Here is a 21,807-nt window from a genome sequence, read left to right as displayed (position 1 = left end):
AGGATACCTGAGTTACTTATATATAGCGTTGGTATAATTGATTAAGAGATTATCTGGATATATCCAATCTAGTGCTTGGACACTTTAAATGCTAGTTGGATGTTGTGTCGATGCTAAGTGACCCTGGCACATCATGAGTACTCTAGAGGAATAGACTACCCCAACGAGGTATCGATGATATATGACCCAGACCTAGCTCGAGGTATAGGGAGATGTTGATGTTATGTAACCTAAGTCTCACCTAAAGTTCTTCAGTAAACAAATAAGGGTGTGAGTTTCATGATGTTGACTGACCCCGAGCTATACCATGATTCTTACTTTTGTTTTTGTGATAGTATATACAAATGTTCATAACCATAATATGCTGAGTCCATGTAGTATATTATGGTTATTTGTGTGGCATTGAGCTTGTGAGCTCAACGTATGGAATGTGTTTCCATGCGTAAGTTCTTAGGTGTCAGTTGAGGAGCTTGTCATCAGATTCAGGACTTTCAGACCTGATCCTATAGTAGAGTATGTCTCGAGTATTGTAGAGGGCATGTATTGTCATATGCCTTTGTTATTATTTGATTCGTAAAATCTATTTTACTCTTATGTATTTTTAAAGACTGTTGTTGGGAGTCCCCCATTTTTAAATACTTATATTTTGTCACCGTATTATATATGAGTATTTATATTGTGCTCGGATGTTAAATCTGGTTAAACGTTTTCAAAAATAGTTAGCTACCTACATGGTTTGTGTGATATTCTAATCCTCTAGATTTCGAGTTTGATTCGATTAGGGTGTATTGAATTATATTTTGATATAACAAATTTAAAGGCAAAATGTTTTTCGACTTGAATTGAATTTATTCGAAGTTTTTAAAAAGGTTTCAAAAATAATTCAAAGTCAATTAAATTCGAATTTGAGCAAAAATTCTAAAGGGTGTCAAAGTGTATCCATGCACTCTGCAATGCATCGATGCACCCTGTAATGCACCCATGCACTCAAACACTGAATGTAATTAGTGCATCGATGTACCCTGCTGTGCATCGATGCACCCTGGCTGCAACGGCTAGTTTATTTGAATTTAATGAAGGGGTATCGATACACCATGTTATGGGCAGCCTATTATTGCAGAAAAATCATCCCCAAACGGCTCCAAATTATCCCAACGGCTATATACGACTTCAAACTCATTCCAAGCTATAAATACAAGCTAAGGACACTTGAAAAAGTAAGAGAACAACTATCCAAGCAATCAAACATAGGAGAAGAGTTTTTCATTCTTATTTTCATCTTTCTCTTGTAAATATTTTGTTCTCGTGAGCTTAATTATTTGTAAACACCCTACCTTAGAGAGGTTTTCTTGTTTACATTTCCTTTCATTATAAAGGGTTTTGGTTCTAGCTTAGCCATTGAAAAGCTAGGGGAAAGGTTCTAGTTTAGCTCGTGAAAAACTAGGGAGTTGTAAAGGTTATCTCTTTGTCCTTGAAAAAGAAAGAACAAATTAGTGAATTTATTTGAAAATCCTTGGTGAGGAGCTAAGGTAGTGGATGTGGACTTGGTTGAGAAGTCGAACCACTATAAATCGCGATGCAACTCTCTATCTTTCAATCTCCTTACTCCCTAATTACAAAAACCTTTCCTACCCCTCTTTGCAAAACGTTTCGATTGTCGATTTGAGCTTTCGAAAATCCTAACAATTGGCATCAGATCCTAACTCGTTAGAAGGTTTAACCACCTTGAGAAGGTCCTAGAAGACGCTCTACCAATTCCTGACACAACCGAGAAGATGGCTTCCACCTCCGGCTCGTTCCACATGGAAGACTCCCTACCAAGCGCGAGAAACCTCCATACTTCAATGGAGCTAACTATCATCATTGGAAGAAATTAATGAAGTTATTTATCTAAGAAAATGATCTTGATGCATGGGAGATGATCAAGAGTGGATACTCTTCTCCAAAGAAGAAGGAAAAGAAGTGGAGTGACTAAGAATAGAAGAAAGCTCAAAAAAATGCCAAGGCCATGCACGTGGTATCTTCGTGTTCAAGTGCCAAGGAGCTTTGGAATAAGCTCAAGGAAATCCATTGAAAGAATAAAGAAGAACCAACAAAGGTGGTATCTTTAATGGCTCGTGAAGAGCCCGAGGTATCTTCTAACTCAAATGAATTAAATTCATATTCTTTTGATGAGTTACAAGATGCTTATAATAAGTTGTATTTGGGATTTGAGACCATGAATTCCAAATATACGAAATTAATTTCAAAACTCAAAATTGAAAATAAATCAATTTTGAAAGCTAGAGCTGAATTTAAAAATCAAAATAAAATTTTGAAAAATGATTTAGAGCTTTCAAAAATCAAAATAAATGATTTAGAAAAGAAAAATTTTGAGTTAGAAGTTAAGCTTAAAAGCTTAACAAAAGAAAAAAAATTAATTTCTAAAAACAACTTATTATGTTTAGAAATGACAAAATGCTCACATTGTCATTTTCATGGTCATAAGGAACATACTTGTCCTTTGAAGAAAGGAAAAAGTTCTAAAATTAGACAAGTATGGATTCCGAAAGGAACAAGGGGCATTGAAACTAATGTTCATGGATCCAAAGCAATTTGGATACCAAAATCGAAATAAAATGTCTCTTATAGGTGTGTGGGAGCAATGGTGATAAAAGTGAAGATATTCAAATGCTATAGCCACACATGAAAAAGGAATGGGTAACCTCTAAGCTTAATGTTTTTGATTATTTGGTTGCTCATTTGGATTTATGCATGCATGAGTTTTGATTTTAAATGATTATGCATTGTTTTTAATCTCATGTATGTTAAAAAAATTGTTATGATGAACATTTTAAATTTTTAATGATTTTTCATAATTGTTTTGTTCATCATAATAAATTTTGGTCAAAATTGGTTTTAAATGCAAATTATATCTCTCTAACAATTGATATCAAATTTTCAAATACTTTTATTTTACAAATTTTAAATTTTTGACCTAAATTTAAATGTTTATGCATGTAGTTTAGATGAAAATGATATCTCTCTAACAATTGATATCAAAATGTTTTTTTTCAAATGCATAACATTTTTATAAAACTTTATGCATATGTACTTAATTTCAACTATTGGTATTGCATAAAGTATTTTAGACTTGGATATATTGAATTTCATGTGCTACAACATGTTTGTTATTCTTTGTTGAAATTCAATTTTGTTTAAGTGTCATGATCTTAAAAGCTAAATTTTGTTTGGAAAGCTATTATTGAGGGGGGGGGGGGGGCTTTGATTTTTCAAATGATTTTTTAAATGTCAAATTTACTACTTACTCTCCAAAGTTATTTTGAACTTCAAATATTGAATTATTTTTTATATAACAAAAAGGGGGAGAATTTTGGTTTGAAAAATTCAATTTCTTAATGAAAAATGGGGAGAAAAATGGGGAGCTTAACATTTTCATATATTTTCCAACAATTGGTAACAATTGATATTTTTTTAACAATTGATATCATTTTGTTAACAATTGGTATATTTTTCATTAAAAATTTTATTAAGGGGGAGTTTTTCCAAAAACAATTTTTCAAATGTTTTGTTATATCAAAAAGAGGGAGATTATTGAATTATGTTTCGATATAACAAATTTAAAGGCAAAATGTTTTTGAACTTGAATTGAATTTATTCAAAGTTTTTAAAAAGGTTTCAAAAAATAATTCAAAGTCCATTAAATTCAGATTTGAGCAAAAATGCTAAAGGGTGTCAAAGTGTATCCATGCATTGTGCAGTGCATCCATGCACTGTGCATCGATTCACCCTATAGTGCATTCATGCACTAAAACATCGAATGCAATTAGTACATCGATGCACCCTGTTGTGCATCCATGCACCCTGGCTGCAACGACTAGTAACTGCTAGTTTATTTGAATTTAATGAAGGGGTAACGATGCACCATGTTATGGGTAGCCTGTTATTGCAGGAAAAATCATCCCCAAACGGCTCCAAAACATCCCCAACGGCTATATACGACTTCAAACTCATTCTAAGCTATAAATACAAGCTAAGGACACTTGAAGAAGTAAGAGAACAACTATCCAAGCAATCAAACACAGGAGAAGAGTTTTTCATTCTTATTTTCATCTTTCTATTGTAAATATTTTGTTCTCGTGAGCTTAATTATTTGTAAACACCCTACCTTAGAGAGGTTTTCTTGTTTACATTTCCTTTCATTGTAAAGGGGTTTTGGTTCTACCTTAGCCTTTGAAAAACTAGGGGAAAGGTTCTAGTTTAGCCCGTGAAAAACTAAGGAATTGTAAAGGTTATCTCTTTTTCCTTGAAAAAGAAAGAACAAATTAGTGATTTTATTGGAAAATCCTTGGCGAGGAGCTAAGGTAGTGGATGTAGACTTGGTTGAGAAGTCGAACCACTATAAATTGCTGTGCAGTTCTCTATATTTCAATCTTCATACTCCCTAATTACAAAAACCGTTCCGACCCCTCTTTGCAAAACGTTTCGATTGTCGATTCGAGCTTTCGAAAATTTCAAATGGTGTTACAAAAATTTGTAATTGTTAATCGCAACCATTAATTGGTATAACAGTTACATTTAAGAGGTTAATTAACCAAACTGTTATTGTTAAACGATTTCGATTAACCACACTGTTAAAAATTATAGTTAACGATTAAGGTTATGGTTACAAATTTTGATAAATGGTTAACCAAAGATTAGTTGTTATCAAATTAAATTTATAATTAAAATTTTAATTTATTATACAAATAACTTAATATAAATTTCTACTATTTCTAATTTATATATATATATATATATATATATAATAAAATTTGTACACAAGTAGCTTGATATGTTTTTTTTTCTTTGAAAATACAGAAATATACTTGTACAAAATAATTATAATTATGTATTTATTGTTTGGATTGGGAGTTGTACATACTGACACCGGTGTAAGTATGTGTTAAGTGCTACATTTTTTTATTTTTTATCAACTTATATTAGTGTAAGCATGTGTTAAGTGCTGCATTTTTGTAGTTAAATTATGATTTTTTACAAATAATTATAATAGGTTAACCGCAAGGTTAACATATAACTGAAGTGCTAGTAACGATTAACTGTTTCTTAACGATTAGGTTACTGTTAAAAATCTCGTAACCATTCTAACGGTTAACCGATTGTTTAGACTAAACGATACAATTAATTATACATGTACAACCCTAATGACAGTTGGTCCGACGAATCGGTTCAGGGCTCAAATCCTAAAATTTTCTCGACGTGGAATGATTAATTCAAGTAAATATCAAGCTTACATAATTATCAGTAATCAGTTTACATTGAAAACAAAATTAAAAGGTAATTTTTCTCATATACTAGATTTAGTTTATTATTTTCATTCCTATGATTTTTTGCAGTAATTTAACTCTCGAATTTGTTTAACGACATCATCTTAACCCTCGAAGTTTGTTGACTTTTGACTAACAGAACTGATAGTTTTTTGTAACCATAAATTAAGGGATTAAGTTAAAATATTTACTAAATACAAAGGTTTGAAAAATTTTATAAAATTTTATCATTTATTTTAGTGAGATTAAAAGATTATGTTAAAATTTTGGGGATTTTTTTTCTAGATATTGTATTTAATAAATATTTTATTATCTATTTTTAATAAATATCACATCATCATTAAGCTAGGTTAAAAATATTGGCCGACGTGAAATTTACTAACAACAACAAATGTATAAGATTACAATTCTATTAGTCAAAACTAACTTTAGGATTAAGATAATACCAATAACTTTAAAAGTTAAATTATTAAAAAAAAGATAGATAGAAAAATTATAAATTAAATCTACTAAGCCAAAAAAATAATATTAACTTCATAATCAACAAGCTCTATGTGGTTTTCCACTTAGACAATCGTTATGAGTAAATGACGATGCTTCAAGATGATCAAAGGGTTCTCCGGCCGGAATTAGCCCACATATGTGGTTGTAACTCAAATCTAGGTGTCCGATGTAATATGCCACCACCAAAGTTCCCGGGATCGAGCCGGAAAGCTTGTTGTAGGCTAAATCAATGGCGGTAAAATAAGATCTCCGCCCAAAATCTTCAGAGATTTTTCCTTCTAACGCATTTCGACTCAAGTTTAAGCTTCCAATGGAGGAAGTCAAGAGAGTCGTTGGTATCGTACCCGATATGTTGTTGCAGTCCAAATTCAATGTTGAGAGAACCGCATTTTCCCGAGAGAAGGAGGAATCGCCCCCGATAAATTGTTCACTGAAAGGTCCAAATCAGCAAGACGATAAATGCGAGATATAGAGATGGGGATTGAACCGCTTATTTGGTTCCCGCTCAACAAAGCCCTGCTCAACATCCGGAGTCGCCCGAATTTCCTCGGGATCAGACCCGATATTTTTTTTTTCTCAAATCGAGATGCATCAAGCTCGATAAAACCGTCAATGAAGCCGGGATCCGCCCCGATATTTGGTTATCCGCAATATTTAGAACCGTGAGACGTTGTAGTTTCCCAATATCAGCAGGAGTTTCTCCCAATATTTTATTACCAATCAAGTCGAGGATTCGGAGAAACGACAGCGTAGTGATGCATTTAGGGATCTCACCAGTGATTCCTTTCCAGTCAGCTATAGTGATACTGGAAAGGCGAGTTAACTTGCATATATCGGGGGAGATAAAACCGGTCATATAACCGGTCCGGTGAGCTCGCTCGAAGATGGGGTCTTGTGACTCGCCGCGCAGGTTAATGTCGGCGACTTTGTGTGACTCGGCGTCGCATCTGATCCCGTACCAGTTGTGGCAACAGTCGGTGCCCGTCCATGAATCGAAGATTCCCAAGTGAGGCTCGTGGAGAGCTGCCTTGAATGCTAACAGCGCTGCCCTGTCGGATGGCGGGAAGCCGTTAACGGTGGAGATTACATCAAGTAATATTTCCAGGATAGTGCTGCACAACCTCTGCAATCTGCATCGTTTCTTTTGTTTAGTCTGAAACGGGGGATGTCTACGTCGGGGGAGTGAAGCACGGTGGCATGTATCAAGATATGTTTATTTTTAAGCGCCAACTGATATTTTTCGGACAGTTTTACCCCTAACGTTCATGATAAATTTATATTCAAATTAAATTTCTGGACTATTCTAATCAACCGGTAAAACGCCAACCACTGAATTTGTCTTCTACAGAGGGATTGCTGGTTCGGTCCTTTGGAAATCACTCTTTATTGACAGTCTATGAAGTATTACGGTGGATAATAAAAGATGTAGACAGTGTTGTGATTATGTTTTTAATTATATTATGTTTATTATGATTACGAATATTATGATTACGAATATAATAATGAGTGTTATTAAGATTATCGATGGTATCAAGATTGTATAATAATAATTTCGAATGACGGAGTTATCATTATAAGCATACTATTCTGATTTAAACACATGGTATATATAAGCTCCGCTGATCTAGGCCGTTCATTCCAACCAAGAAAGACACAGGGGTTCTAGTTAAGTTGAGATCATGGATAGAAGACGACGGTTTAGAAGACAAGCCACGAGGTAGTCATGTTAGTTATTTGGGTATCGAACAGGAGATATTGATTTCAGTGTCCCTCGTCACTCAACAAAAGTGATCACCATCAAGAAATGATGGGACGTATCATATATTTATCCTACTTTAATTCGATTTTAAATTTTTATTTTTATTAAACTTAGGATAAATTATACATATAGTGCCTAAACTATCAGTTTTAATTCGTTTAGTATCTAAACATTCAGTTTTTTTCAAAATCATACCTAATGTTTGGTTTTTTTGTTTCGTTTTAACACCTCGTCGTCAAAAATTTAATTAGTGATTTGCCCGTGGTACATTTTTATGGGTAAATTGCATTATTCATTACTCAATTGTTTATCACTCCTATTTTTGCCACACAAGTTTAAAATTTTTAATTTACTTACTTAAATTTCACTCTTAAGTTAATCACTCTAACTTTCAAACGTTTTTTTATTTTTAATTATATATTTATAAATTAATAAAAAAATCATGCCACAAAAATTATAAATAAAAAAATTAGAGTGACTAAAATATGAGCAATTTGAAAGTTGAATAGTTAAATTGAAAATTTTTAAACTTTAGTGTCAAAATAGGAATGAGAAGATAGTTGACTGGTGAATGATGTAATTTACTCATGAAAAATACAATGATGTTAAGTTTTTAATTACGAGGTACTAGAATGAAATAAAAACTAAACCTTAGGTATGATTTTGAAAAACTTGAAACTTTAAGTATTAAAACAGACAAAAAATGATAATATAAGTATGAAACACGTAATTTACCCTTAAATTTATATACATGAAATTGTGAAATATAAATATATATATATATATATATATTCTAGAATCAGTTATATTTGTGAATAGAAAAATATTAAATAAACTGATTCTAAAAAATATAAACATTATAAAAAAACTAAATGATATTATTGGATACTAAATTATTGTCCTTGAGAAAGATAATAAATAAAATAAAAAGTTAAATTAATAAGCATAAACTTTCCGACAAGGCGGTGGAAGAGTCATATGTCAGGAGAACCTTATCTGTAAGAACCTCTTCTCAAGGTGGAAGAGGAAATCTCTCGACATATATTAATTAAAAACTAAATTATGCATGTTTCCAATCCTAAAATTTTGCAGAAATCTGACCTAAAAATAGTATTTAAAAGTATTTAAATTTAAAAAAAAGTCACCTGTTGAGGGTTTTAATTTTGAAGTAAACAAAAATCTGATTTGGGTTCTGTCAGATTTGATACAGCATGGAAAAGAAATGTTTAATAGTTTAGTTGTATAAAAATAATAAGGTTTTAGAGTTTGGTTATAATTCAAAGGGTTATGCATGTTCTTCTTTATAAAATCTAATTTTAATCTGTTATCATCACTAAAGAAAAAGGGGTTTTTAGCGGTGTTTTTTGGTCATATAGTGGCGTTTTATACGTCGCTAAAACAAATGCCGCAAAAATTTGCGGCGTTTGTGAACGTCAAAGGCCACAATTTTTTTACAAACGCCACTACTTATCTTTTCTTTAGTGGTGTTTATTCCCAAAATCGCTGCTAAATGTTCTAATATATAGTGGCGTTTGTGAATGTAAAACGCCGCTATATAGTGGCGTTTTCTATATAAGCCCCGCAAATGATATTGAACTTTAGTGGTGTTTTGTTTTACAAACGTCGGTATTGACTATGTATTTAGTGATGTTTTATTATACAAACACTGCTAATTAAAATTGATTTTCAATTGTTGTTTTCTGCTCTTCTATTACCCCAATTTAAAATTTTAACCTGTAGCACTATCCAACAAACTTGAAATCCAAAATAATAAATCAAAATTTACATTAAAGTGAAATATAATGTAGTTCAACATTGTTAACTAGAAGAAAAAAACATATATATATATATTGCACCCAATATGGTGGACTTTGGGTTTGATTTTGTCGTATCATCTGCATCATAGCTTGAAGTTGATTTTGAAAGACTTCATATTTTTTCTGATATGATGCTTCTCTCTCTACTTCAGTTTCGGCTTTTATTTTAGCAAATTATTCATCCATTTGAGCCAACTGTTATTTTAAACGACTAACTTTTGATTGGGAAGACTGGTTATGTGATGACATGTACTGAGATGAAATGGATCCAAAATATTTGGTTAGGGTAACGAATAATCCTTGAAAGCGAACCCGACCATATCTTTTAGGACTCAAAATGTAGCATCCCAAACTACGGGTTAGTGACTAAATTGTAAAACTTCCGAATTTGGTGATTAAAATAAAATAGTTGAATAGGTCAAGAATTAATTTGGAGATATTTTATGAATTATAGTTAGTAATTATTAAATGAAGTAAAGGGGAAAATGGTCATTTGACATAAAAGATTTTTATTTCCCTGTATAAGATAAGGAAGGGAGAAGATTTCTCCAGAAAATTTTATTATTCTTCTTCCTCAGACGTGAGCTACCAAAGGCAAAGGTGAGTTTCTTTGTTAGCTGATTATTTGTTGATTTTAAGAGTGTGTTTTGATCCTTAGGTGATACTTAAGCTTAAGTTGTCTTATAATCAAAAGATGAAGAATTTATGAGAGATTAAATATAAGAAGTTTCTAAATGAATTTCTGGAAAAAAAAAATTTGATAAAAGAACTTTGAGATGGAATTTGACTTGTCATCAACTAAATTAAGAGATATGAAGTGATAGAATTGGATTTAGAACATCTTGAAAATTCGGTATGATTATTGATTTCTTTATGGAGAATAGGATTTTGAGGTTTAAGATGCGATAAATGAGTATAAATTGGTTTAAGAATATGTATGTGAGTTAGGAACATCAAAGGGGAGGAAACATGAAGTGTTGAAGCTTAAAAGAGTGAATTTTCGTGCTTAAAATACAATTTATGGGCAAGGTGTATCAGTACACATTCAATATGTACCGATACATTCTTAAATGAAGAAACATCGAATGCAATAAGTGTATTGATACACAGGCAGTGTATCGATACTCCCTTTTAAAAGAAAATTTCGAAGCTAATTTGGGTACTGATACCCCCATACTGTACCGATCCCCTATAGTGTACCGATACCCCCTCAAGGAAAAGTAATGTTGATTCATTAAATTAGCTTAAGTTATTAACATTAAGTTATAAGGTTTAGGTTTCTGATTATTGTCTCAGAAATTATGTTTATGTAGATATTGAGTCTAAATGAGTTTTGGAATAATTGACAAGTAAGATTGATCGAGGGAAAGACAAGGAGATATAGGTGAGTGCAATTTAATTTGTACTTATGTTATTGAACAAACATTGGCTTGTGATGAGCCAGTGACATAGTTACTATGGTAAGAAGTGACTCCTAAAATGTTATTTGATTTACAATGCATGCATAAGTTATATGTGTTGACATGATTTGATAAATGATATATGATTCATATGATATGTGATAGAAGAAAAGACATATGTGATTACAGGAGAAATGACATGAGTACATGAACATATGAAGCATAAGAATAATGCCCATGTTATATGATATGAGAGTTATAGGTATAGTTGGCATGCCAAGAGTCGAGGGTTCTACGTGGTCCTTCGGGATATATATGTTATAAGTGGTCCTTCGGGACAAATTTCACATGCCCTTAGTGGGGCCTTATACGAGCTGTGGTGACAGCATAAGTGCACAACCTCAATGTACTCACATACCTTAAAGTTCTCAGTAATGTACATGGGCTTACAAAAGGTTTCAAAAGTGTTTGTATTATTACATGTTATCATGCTATTATTATTTACACTGAATTAGTTGTGACATGATAGAATAATTAGATTACATGTTCATATGTGTATGAGATGCATTATTATTATATTTTATGCCTCGCTAAGTCTATGACTTAGCATTTATGTGTTTTACATGTAGGTACCGAAAAATAGAAGGATCCAATATAAGCTCAGCAGAACAACATATCTCCACTCGAAGATCAGATCAGAAGTAAATTACACAGTATGTCTTGTTATGTGATAAATAGGTTGGCATGTAAACAAAGTCGTTAAATTAAGTATGTATGCTCTGATCGAGTTTTGAAATGTTTTAAACGTATTTATGTAAATGGTAACTTTATAGTGATGAAAGTTTAAATTTTTTATGAGTTTTATATATGTTGGGCTGAAATTACTGTAGTAGTGTATCGGTACACTGTAGCAATATCGATACATATTTTACATTCGTTGTTTTTGAGCATCGGTACTGTTCACACAGTATCAGTACTATCATACAGTATCGATATTATTCATAAAAATATTTTTACCTTAAATTTGTTATAACAAAACATAATTCAACAGTATATTATCATATTTTCTTAATATAAGTCCAAATGTTCTGTTATTTGTAAGAATATTTTTTTAAAAAGTCAATGTGACATCTCTGACTTGTATCCGGGTCGGGTACGGGTTGGGGTGTTACACAAAACTTGATTAATAACTTGATTTTCGATCTCATCTGCATTAACAATACCATGACATGAAGTTGTAGCTTCATACTCCGCCCTTTTATCCCTCAGTTTTTACTAATAATCAATTCAATCATTATTTTAAATAAAAATGTCATATTATATATATAATTATAACATAATTCAAATATTGTGTCCAATAAATGTACCATAATTTCTGCAGCTTCATCAGTTATAGGAGTGCCATCATTTTTTGTATGTGTCATGTCGAAGAGCTTTATTCGTCCAACTTTAGTACCAGACGTATTTTCCTACAATATAGAATAAATATTAAGTCTTAGAAAAAATTAATTAATAATATAAATAATTTTTGTTACTATGTGCTACCAATTGTAAATCACTATGTGAATAATCAATAATACCTCATCATTAACTATACAAGCAAAGCTCTTTGATCAAGTTATGCGAGTAAACTTTTGTTATTGTCTGCTAGCAACACCAACATGCTATCGATCCTACAATTTACAATTTGTACTTATAAAGTCAATATTATAATGACGTAATAGTATTATTTAAAAATGCATCATACCTCTCCTTTCTTTGAACTCCAAAACTTGACTGAATTTTCCCGTTGATACTTGAGCATTCTAGGTGGGACAATTTGCAGCTTCTCTTCAAGGCTGAGATGATCTTGAAATATTTATTTTTTAAAGAACTCTTGCGATCTCTCCATTTCTTCCCTAACGCTTGCTTCAAATAATCGTCTAGACCTCTAAAGAAAATTTCTCCTACAAATAACATAAATTTTCAAAGTAAATATAAATTACTATTGAACTTGTAACACCCATTTCCCGTATACGTCCCCGTACTCGAGTCACAGATGTCACACGACCTTTAAAATATTTGTGTACTTAAAAACCAGTAAAATTTTGGTTTCTTTAAATAAAACATTTTTATATAATAATAATAAAAACGTTCATTAACTATTCGTATATAAAATAACCTTAAAGTTCAAACGTAGTAAATACTACAACTCATATGTCAAATACATACCAGAGAATTATCATATATATATATATATTACATGCCATCTAGTGATATCAAAAGTAGACATAAATGTCATACAGTTACTGATGAGGCAACCTTTGATTTACGATGTCAATTGCACTCCTTACTCTATTCGTAAACTATTACCTATGCGTGAAACCATCACACGCTAAGTATTCACTTAGTGAGGCATAATAATATAAATGAGGCGTAACCAAAAGATAAGCATATCTTAAAATATCAATATACTAATTTAATCGTATAAATAATAGTAATATATAAAACTGACTTGGTAAACCAAATTTCTTTCACATAACTTGCGAAACAATATTTAGTATGCCCAACATACCTATAATCAGTATTTTCCAAAGTACCCATTTATTTTCCCAATGTATGTCAAATGAGAATGCAAGGTACATGAGTTGCAAATAAGTGCTAAACGAAAGCATAGGTTATGTGGTGACAACAACACTATACTAATGTAACAAAATGGTAATTCACAACCTCATTATGAATACTATAGGTGCACACATAGTGTCGAAATGGTAATTCACAAACTCATTATGAATACCATGGATACACACATAGTGTCGAAATGGTAATTCACAAACTTATTATGAATACCATGGATGCACACCTAGAGCCGAAAGTACACAAAGTATTGATATGAGAATGCAACATATGCATTAAACAAAATCGATCGATAACCATCATACACAAAGTATGTCGAAATGCACCTGCAACTCTCAATTCACGTACAATAGGCCTTTAAATCAAATTCGCAGATTAAACATTTATTCTGAAACATTGATAGCTATTAAAACAATATAAAATTCATCCATTTATTTTAGGGCAGTTTATACCCTAAAATTATTCATAAAATCATTTTCATAAACTTTATGAAAAAAATTTCAAAATACGATAAAATATGTTTTTATAAAAACATTCTAGGTTGACTAATCACAAATCGTCCTCATATCATATAAGTACATAATAAATGCACTCACCTGGCATGCCTCAATATTATGCCTTATTATAGTCCGACTATTCTGTAACTTTATCATTGCCTTTTTGTTTGCTTGTCTTAGGAATTTGATTACGATCTACACAAGCATCCATAATCACACATAAAAATATAAAATACAATGTTAGTATCATTACTAATATTTATACAAAATAATAATACTTAATAGTACTATTATTTTCTAATTATTATTAAAATCATTCTAATTTTTCCTTTTTATTCATATGGAGCCCTTGTCATAAATTCTTCAATTAAAGCGTAAATAAGCCCAACAATTTTCCATCATTAAACTTATAGCCCAATATCTCAACAATACCAAAATTACCACTTAAGTCACTAACTTTCATTCACCATTTTGTACTTAAACTTTACCAACTTTCCAAAATAGCTTAATTTCACATTCTAAGTTCAATTTCAGGCCTAAAACAATAATTTCCAGTAGGATACATCAAATATTGATTAATTACACAATCATCCCATGACTTTTCAAAATTACTAAATAGGTCCCTCAACTTTTGAAAATTTACAATTTAGCCCAAAAGTTTTTCTAAAACTTTTAGAACCTTCCAAATATCATTTCTAAGTCATGGGAATTTTTCCACAATTTTCCCAACCTATTTTCTCAAGGTCAAATAGTATATAGTTTGGGGTTCAAGATTTCCACTAGGTTCGAACATGAAATCAACCTCGATTCAACGTTTCAAGAACTCTAAAATCAAAACTCTAACTAAATTTCATCAAAATACATCCTTCTAAAGTTATGGTTTGGCCGAAATCAACATAGGCTTATTTAGCCAAGTACAAGTGATTTTAATCAACTATCATGTTTGTATATAATTCTACAACCTCAAAAACATCATAATCATTCATCAATTTCGTAAACCATAATGTGAACATAAAACCAAAAATTTGGGATCTTTGAACACAAGCAAGATTAGCATGCAATATTGGTACCACATGATAGCGTTTTCACGTAGAACAATTTTTTATTTCACGACATAATTCAAAATATAAAGAAAATTTCTCAAAAATAAAAAAGAAATTTTCTCTTACCTTAGAATGGTGTTCATAGCTGGTTTCAAGAAAATAAGCTAAGTTTCATGAAATTTCTAACTTAATTTCATGTTAATTTAACCTTATTTAAGCTTAAAATGAATAAAATATACATTTAATGACAAATGTCCATTTTGCCATTAATGAAACTTGATAATTAAAATCCAACCAAGCAAAATCAACCTTATCATCTTTCAAAATTCAAAGATGAACAAATTATTTTACCTTTTTTCCAATTTTACCAAGCAATTTTCCAAAAATTACAATCTTACCACTTTAATCCAACGATCCAAATTTAACATGGAAATAAATCTTCAAATCCAATTATCTATTTTATTTTACATCATTCTAACATGTGGAAATAATATTTTTAAGCCTAATTTATCATCCTTCAAATTTTTCCAAAATTTCTATTCGATCCGATATACCGATTTCTTACCAGACTTTAACCCTTTCTAGATTTCAACATAAATTCCAGAAAAAGAATATAATTTTAATAAAACTCCACTCTCAAGAATAAACTATCTATCTGTGGAATAAAAATTAATTTTGAGAAAATTACCACTTAGGTCCCTAAACTTTTCCCACTTTTATACTTTGGTCAGTAATCTTTCAAAATTTACATTTTAGTCACTAACCAAGATTTTGGGTATTACAAATATTCCCCCCTTAATAAAAATTTATCCTCAAATTTTAGTGCGTACTTGATGTGAAGAGATGCGAATATTGTATTTTCATGTTTTCTTCCCTTTCCCAAGTAGTTTCCTCGACTTTATGATTCCTCCAAAGAACTTTTACTAAAGGAATCATCTTGTTTCGTAATTCTTTGATTCCTCTAGCTAGGATCTTGGTTCCTTTCATAAGTTAAATTTGGTCGAATCTCTATTTCTCTGGTGTGATAATATACGACAGATCTGATCGATACTTCCTTAGCATCGACACGTGAAAACATTATGAATCTTGTCCATTTCGGGAGGCAAGGCTAAATGATAAGCTACTGGTCCGTATCTTTTCAAAATCTCATAAGGTTCAATAAATCTCGGACTCAGCTTTCCTTTGCGTCCAAACCGTAATATTTTATTCCAATACGATACCTTCAGAAATACCTTATCTCCGACTTGATATTCAATCTCTTTCATCTTTAGATCTGCATAAGAATTTAGTAGATCAGAAGCTATCTTAAGATTATCTTGGATAACTTTCACTTTATCTTTCATTTTTTTCATTAAATCAGGGCCAACTAGATCTCGATCTTTTAACTCAAACTAATTTAATGGTGTTCGACACTTCCTCCCATACAAGGCTTCATACGTCATCTTGATACTCGATTGATAGCTATCATTGTAGGTAAATCCTCTTAAGACAAATATCTTTCCCATGATCCTTTGAATTCAATCACACATGCTTAGCATATCCTCAATATCTCAATAGTTCGTTCCAACTTACCATCTATCGTGGATGAAAAGTTGTGTTGAAATTCAATCAAGTACCCAGACCTCGTACAAAGAATTCTAGAATCTTGAAGTAAATCTTGTATCTTTGTCTGATACTATCGATACAGGAAAAATCCATGTAGCCAAACTATATCTTTTATGTACAACTCAACATACTTATCCATCGATAATCTGTCTGAACTGGAATAAAGTGAGTTTTCTTGGTCAATCTGTCCACAATCACCCATATCGAGTCCTTTTGGGTGTCAAAGGTAGCCCTATAAAAAATTCATAGTGACGCGTTCCCACTTCCATTCAGGAATGGATATCGGTTGTAACAATCCAGAAGGCACTTGATGTTCAGCTTTTACATGTCAAACATGTTGCAACAAACTCTATGATAGCTTTTATTCCAGGCCCGAATATCGACTCTTATATCCTAGTGCATCTTATTTCCTCCTGGATGCATAGTTAATTGACTATAATATGCCTCAAAGAGAATATCTATCTTTATTTCTTCATTATCGGAATGAAAAGTCTTTCTCGATAATATAAGCATCCATCAGTCTGACTTCAAAGTCTTTAGTCTCGCCTTTTTACTTGTGCAATTCTTGCCAAACATTTTTCATCTTTCCTTGCAGCAGTTTTATCCAATCCAAAAGCATCAGCTTTAACTTAAGCTCAGCAACCAAGGCACCATCTTCGTTTAACGATAGACATGCATCCAAAACTCGTAAAGCTGCAAAAGTCTTTCGGCTAAGTGCATCAGCTACCACATTAGCCTTCCCTGGTTGATAATCGATGATCATATCATAATATTTCAAAAGCTTGAACCATTTTCTCTGCCTCAAGTTCAGCTCTTTTGAGTCAACAAGTACTTTAGACTTTTGTGATATGTATAAATATAACACGCTCACCAACAGATAATGACGCCAAATATTCAAAGCAAACACGACCGCTGCCAATTCTAAATTATGCTTCGGGTAATTCATCTCGTGAGTTTTCAACTGTCTCGAGGCATAGGCCACAACTTTCCCTTCTTGCATAAGCACACATCCCAATTCGTTATGAGATGCATCACTAAAATTCACAAAATTTTTACCCGACTCATGTTGTACAAGTACTGGTGCCTCTGTTAAAATCTTCTTTAGCGTTTCAAAACTCTCTTGGCATTTCTACGTCCAAACTAAAGGCACATCTTTTCTTAACAACTTGGTTAGCGGTGAAGCTAACATCGAAAAGTTTTTCACGAACCTTTGATAATAACCAGCAAGTCCCAAGAAACTCCGAGCCTCAGAAACATTCTTTGGTAGTTTCCAAACCACTATAGCTTGAATCTTTTTGGGATCTATTCTTATGCCTTCTGTCGAGACAACATGGCCAAGGAAAGTAACCTCTTCTAACCAGAATTCACACTTGGACAGTTTGGCATACAACTTTTTTCTCGAAGAATCTGAAGAACGGTACGAATATGAGCATCATGCTCCTTTCTTGAATTTGATATACCAAAATATCACCAAAATACCACCACAAACTGATCCAGATAAGGTTGGAATACTTGGTTCATCAAATCCATGCTACATGAGCATTAGTTAAACCGAAGGGCATCACCATAAATTTATAATATCATATCGAGTCCAAAAAGTTGTCTTTGGAATATCCATTCTTTAATTTTTAATTGGTGGTATCATGATCGAATGACTATCTTAGAGAACACTATTGTGCCTTTTAGTTGATCAAGAAGATCATCAATCCTCAGAAGAGGATACTTGTTCTTTATTGTTACCATATTTAACTGTCGATAATCTATGCATAATCGCATAGACCCATATTTCTTTTTCACAAAAAGTACTGGTGATCCCCAAGGTGAAGCACTAGGTCTGATGAATCCTCGATCGAGCAACTCCTATAATTGGGCCTTTAATTTTCTTAGCTCAGTTAGGGCCATTCGATATGGAGCCATAGAAATAGGTTCAATACCGGGTAAACATCAATCATGAATTCCACCTTATGGTCTGGAGGTGAACCTAATAATTCTTCCGAAAAAACATCTGGAAATTCTCGAATTGTTGGAATATCATCTATTCTCACTTCCGGTATTTGAGTGCCTATTACATTAGCGAGAAAACTATACACCCTTCCGACATCATTTTCTTTGTAGTCATTGCTGGTATCATATTGGATGGTGCTTTCGCTTTTTCACCAATTACTATGATTTCTGAAGCCTCTACATCCTTAAAAAATAATCGCTTCTTGTGGCAATCCACCCATCCATGATGTGGAGACAACCAATCCAAACCTAAAATAATCTCGAGCTCGTCAAAAGGATACTCTATCAAGTTTGCTGGGAAAATAGCCCATTGAATCTTTATCGAGCATTTTCTACATATTTGAGTTACCCTTGCACTATAAATTGTAGGGTTTACGCTTCATCTCACTAAAGATTGGTTCTAACAGAATCTTCTAGCCCTAATCACTTTGTACTAATATAAGAGTGCGTAGATCCAGGGTCAACCAAAACAAATACAAGTTCATCAAAAAGATTGAACGTACCTGTTATAATCTTTGGGTCATCCTGATCTCATTAGTCTTAATGTTATAAATTCTGGCTAATTCCCGCGTCTTTGGTCGCTAGATTGACCCAGATTCTCCTTTGGATCTACTCTGCCTCTATGAGATGTTGATGATGATCTCTCAGTTTGCACTGATTTATGCTCTACCCGAACTAGCAGCAAAAGACTGTGATTATTTATTCTTCTGTGAAACTGTAGCAGATCCGACTCTATTATTGTATTGGGAACCCTTGCCTCTCTTGGCATGATAGAAAGTTGAAGACGTTCCAACTATTTTCCCTATCTGCATACTCTGCTCTGCTGTTAAAGTCTCCTCTTGAGCTCTTTCGATTACCTTAGCTCAATTTATCACTTCTTGCAAGGTAGGCAAGTTTAACACCAACGTTATCTCTTTCATCTTAGGCCTCAATCACTCGATAAACCAATCACGTCGAGCCTTGTCATTGGGAACTACTTCAATAGAAAAAAAGGCTTAACTTGTTATATTCAACCTCGTACTCATGTATGCTCGATCACCTTGTTTAGATTAAGAAACTTTAGCATCGCGCAAAACTATTCGCCAATGTACTTGTTCTTAAATTCATACTGAAAGAACTGTTAAGTTACTTGCTCAGGCGGTGCATACATCATGGTGTTCGTCCACCACACTCGAGCTGATCCTCGAAGTAAAGATACAACTCTATCTAACTTTTCAGAATCTGAGCAGTGAAGGTTTTCAAGCATCACCTTGATGTCGTTTAACCATAAGTCAGCATCTATGGGGCCTTCATCCTCTTCTCCCTTGAACTCGGGTGCTCCCAAACTTTTCAGCTCTTTCGGGATTAACATCTATGATGTTGGAGGAGTAAGGGAAGGCAGAGGAGCTTGAAATCGAGTTAAGATCGCATCGAGAGCATGCATAAAAGCTCTATGATCTGACACTGGCATACCCTAATGTATCGGTGCACTAGCGTGCTCAGACTGGATCATATGCTCACTATTACCTTCATTTCTCTCGCTACCCGACCCTTCTCGAACTTCTTGTTCAGTCGCTCTCTATGAATTCGTAGATTTTGACATCTAATACGATATACATAATAATAACAACTCAAGTTAGTAAGGAGTGACATCAATCATATCATATCGACACCATATTAGTAACTTTGACATCCTAGTGGCATGTAAACCCTTTTAAAGTAAAATACACCCGATTTTAACCAAAAATTGGCTAATTTGTAGCTCTGATACCATAAATGTAACTCATTTCCTGTATAGTCCCCGTACATGAGTCACAAATGTTACACTACCTTTAAAACATTTTATACTTAAAAACTAGTAAAATTTTGGTTCTTTAAATAAAACATTTTTATATATAATAAAAAAACGTTCATTACTTTAGTATATAAATGCCATCCAGTGATATCAAAAGTAGACATAGATATCATATAGTTATTGATGAGGCAACCTTTGATTTACGATATCAGCTGCACTTTTTACTCCGTTTGTACACAATTACCTACATGTGAAACCATCACACGCTAAGTATTCACTTAGTCATGAGGTGTAACCAAAACATAAGAATATCGTAAAATATCAACATACTAATTTAATCGTATAAATAATAGTAATATATAAAACTAACTTGGTAAACAAATTTTCTTTCACATAACATGCGAAACAATATTTAGTATGCCCAATATACCTATTAATCAGTATTTTCCAAAGTATTCATCTAGTGATATCAAAAGTAGACATAGATGTCATACAGTTACTGATGAGGCAACCTTTAATTTACGATATCAGCTGCACTCCTTACTCCGTTTGTATGCAATTACCTATATGTGAAACCATCACACGCTAAGTATTCACTTAGTGAGGCATAATAATATAAATGAGATGTAACCAAAAGATAAGTATATCGTAAAATATCAACATACTAATTTAATCATATAAATAATAGTAATATATAAAACTAACTTCGTAAACAATTTTTCTTTCACATAACATGGGAAACAATATTTAGTATGCCCAGTATATCTATTAATCAGTATTTTCCAAAGTATCTATTTATTTTCCCAATATATGTCAAATGAGAATGCAAGTTACATGAGTTGCATAAGTGCTAAACGAAAGCATAGGTTCTGTTGTGATAACAATACTATACTAATGTAACGGAATAGTAATTCACGACTTCATTATGAATATCATGGGTGCACACATAGTGTCGAAATGGTAATTCACAAACTCATTATGAATACCATGGATGCACATATAGTGCCAAAATGGTAATTCACAAACTCATTATGAATACCATGGATGCACACATAGTGCTGAAAGTACACAAAGTACTGATACGAAAATGCAACATATGCATTAAACAAAATCGATCGATAACCATCATACACAAAGTATGTCGAAATGCACTTACGACTCTCAATGCACATACAATAGGCCTTTAAATCAAATTCACAGATTAAACATATATTCTGAAACATTGATAGCTATTAAAACAATAAAATTCATCCATCTATTTAGGGCAGTTTATACCCAAAATTATTCGTAAAATCATTTTCATAAATTTTATGAAAATATTTCAAAATACAATAAAACATGCTTTTATAAAAACATTCAAGGTTGACTCATTTCAAGTCGTCCTCATATCATATAAGTACATAATAAAAGCACTCACCTGGTATGCCTCAATATTATGCCTTACTGTTGTCCGACTATTCT

The 21,807-nt window shown here is 32.4% G+C and overlaps 1 pseudogene; it reads right to left on the bottom strand.

Annotated features, from left to right (window-relative positions):
• Positions 1–5,867: 5,867 nt before the first annotated feature.
• LOC120116611 lies at positions 5,868–19,923 on the bottom strand (annotated as a pseudogene).
• Positions 19,924–21,807: the final 1,884 nt, after the last annotated feature.

The sequence above is a fragment of the Hibiscus syriacus genome, unplaced genomic scaffold (assembly GCF_006381635.1).
Source record: "Hibiscus syriacus cultivar Baekdansim isolate YM2019G1 unplaced genomic scaffold, ASM638163v2 tig00110299_pilon, whole genome shotgun sequence".
In the NCBI taxonomy this organism is placed as follows: Eukaryota; Viridiplantae; Streptophyta; class Magnoliopsida; order Malvales; family Malvaceae; genus Hibiscus; species Hibiscus syriacus.
This window is presented reverse-complemented; position numbering and strand designations above follow the sequence as displayed.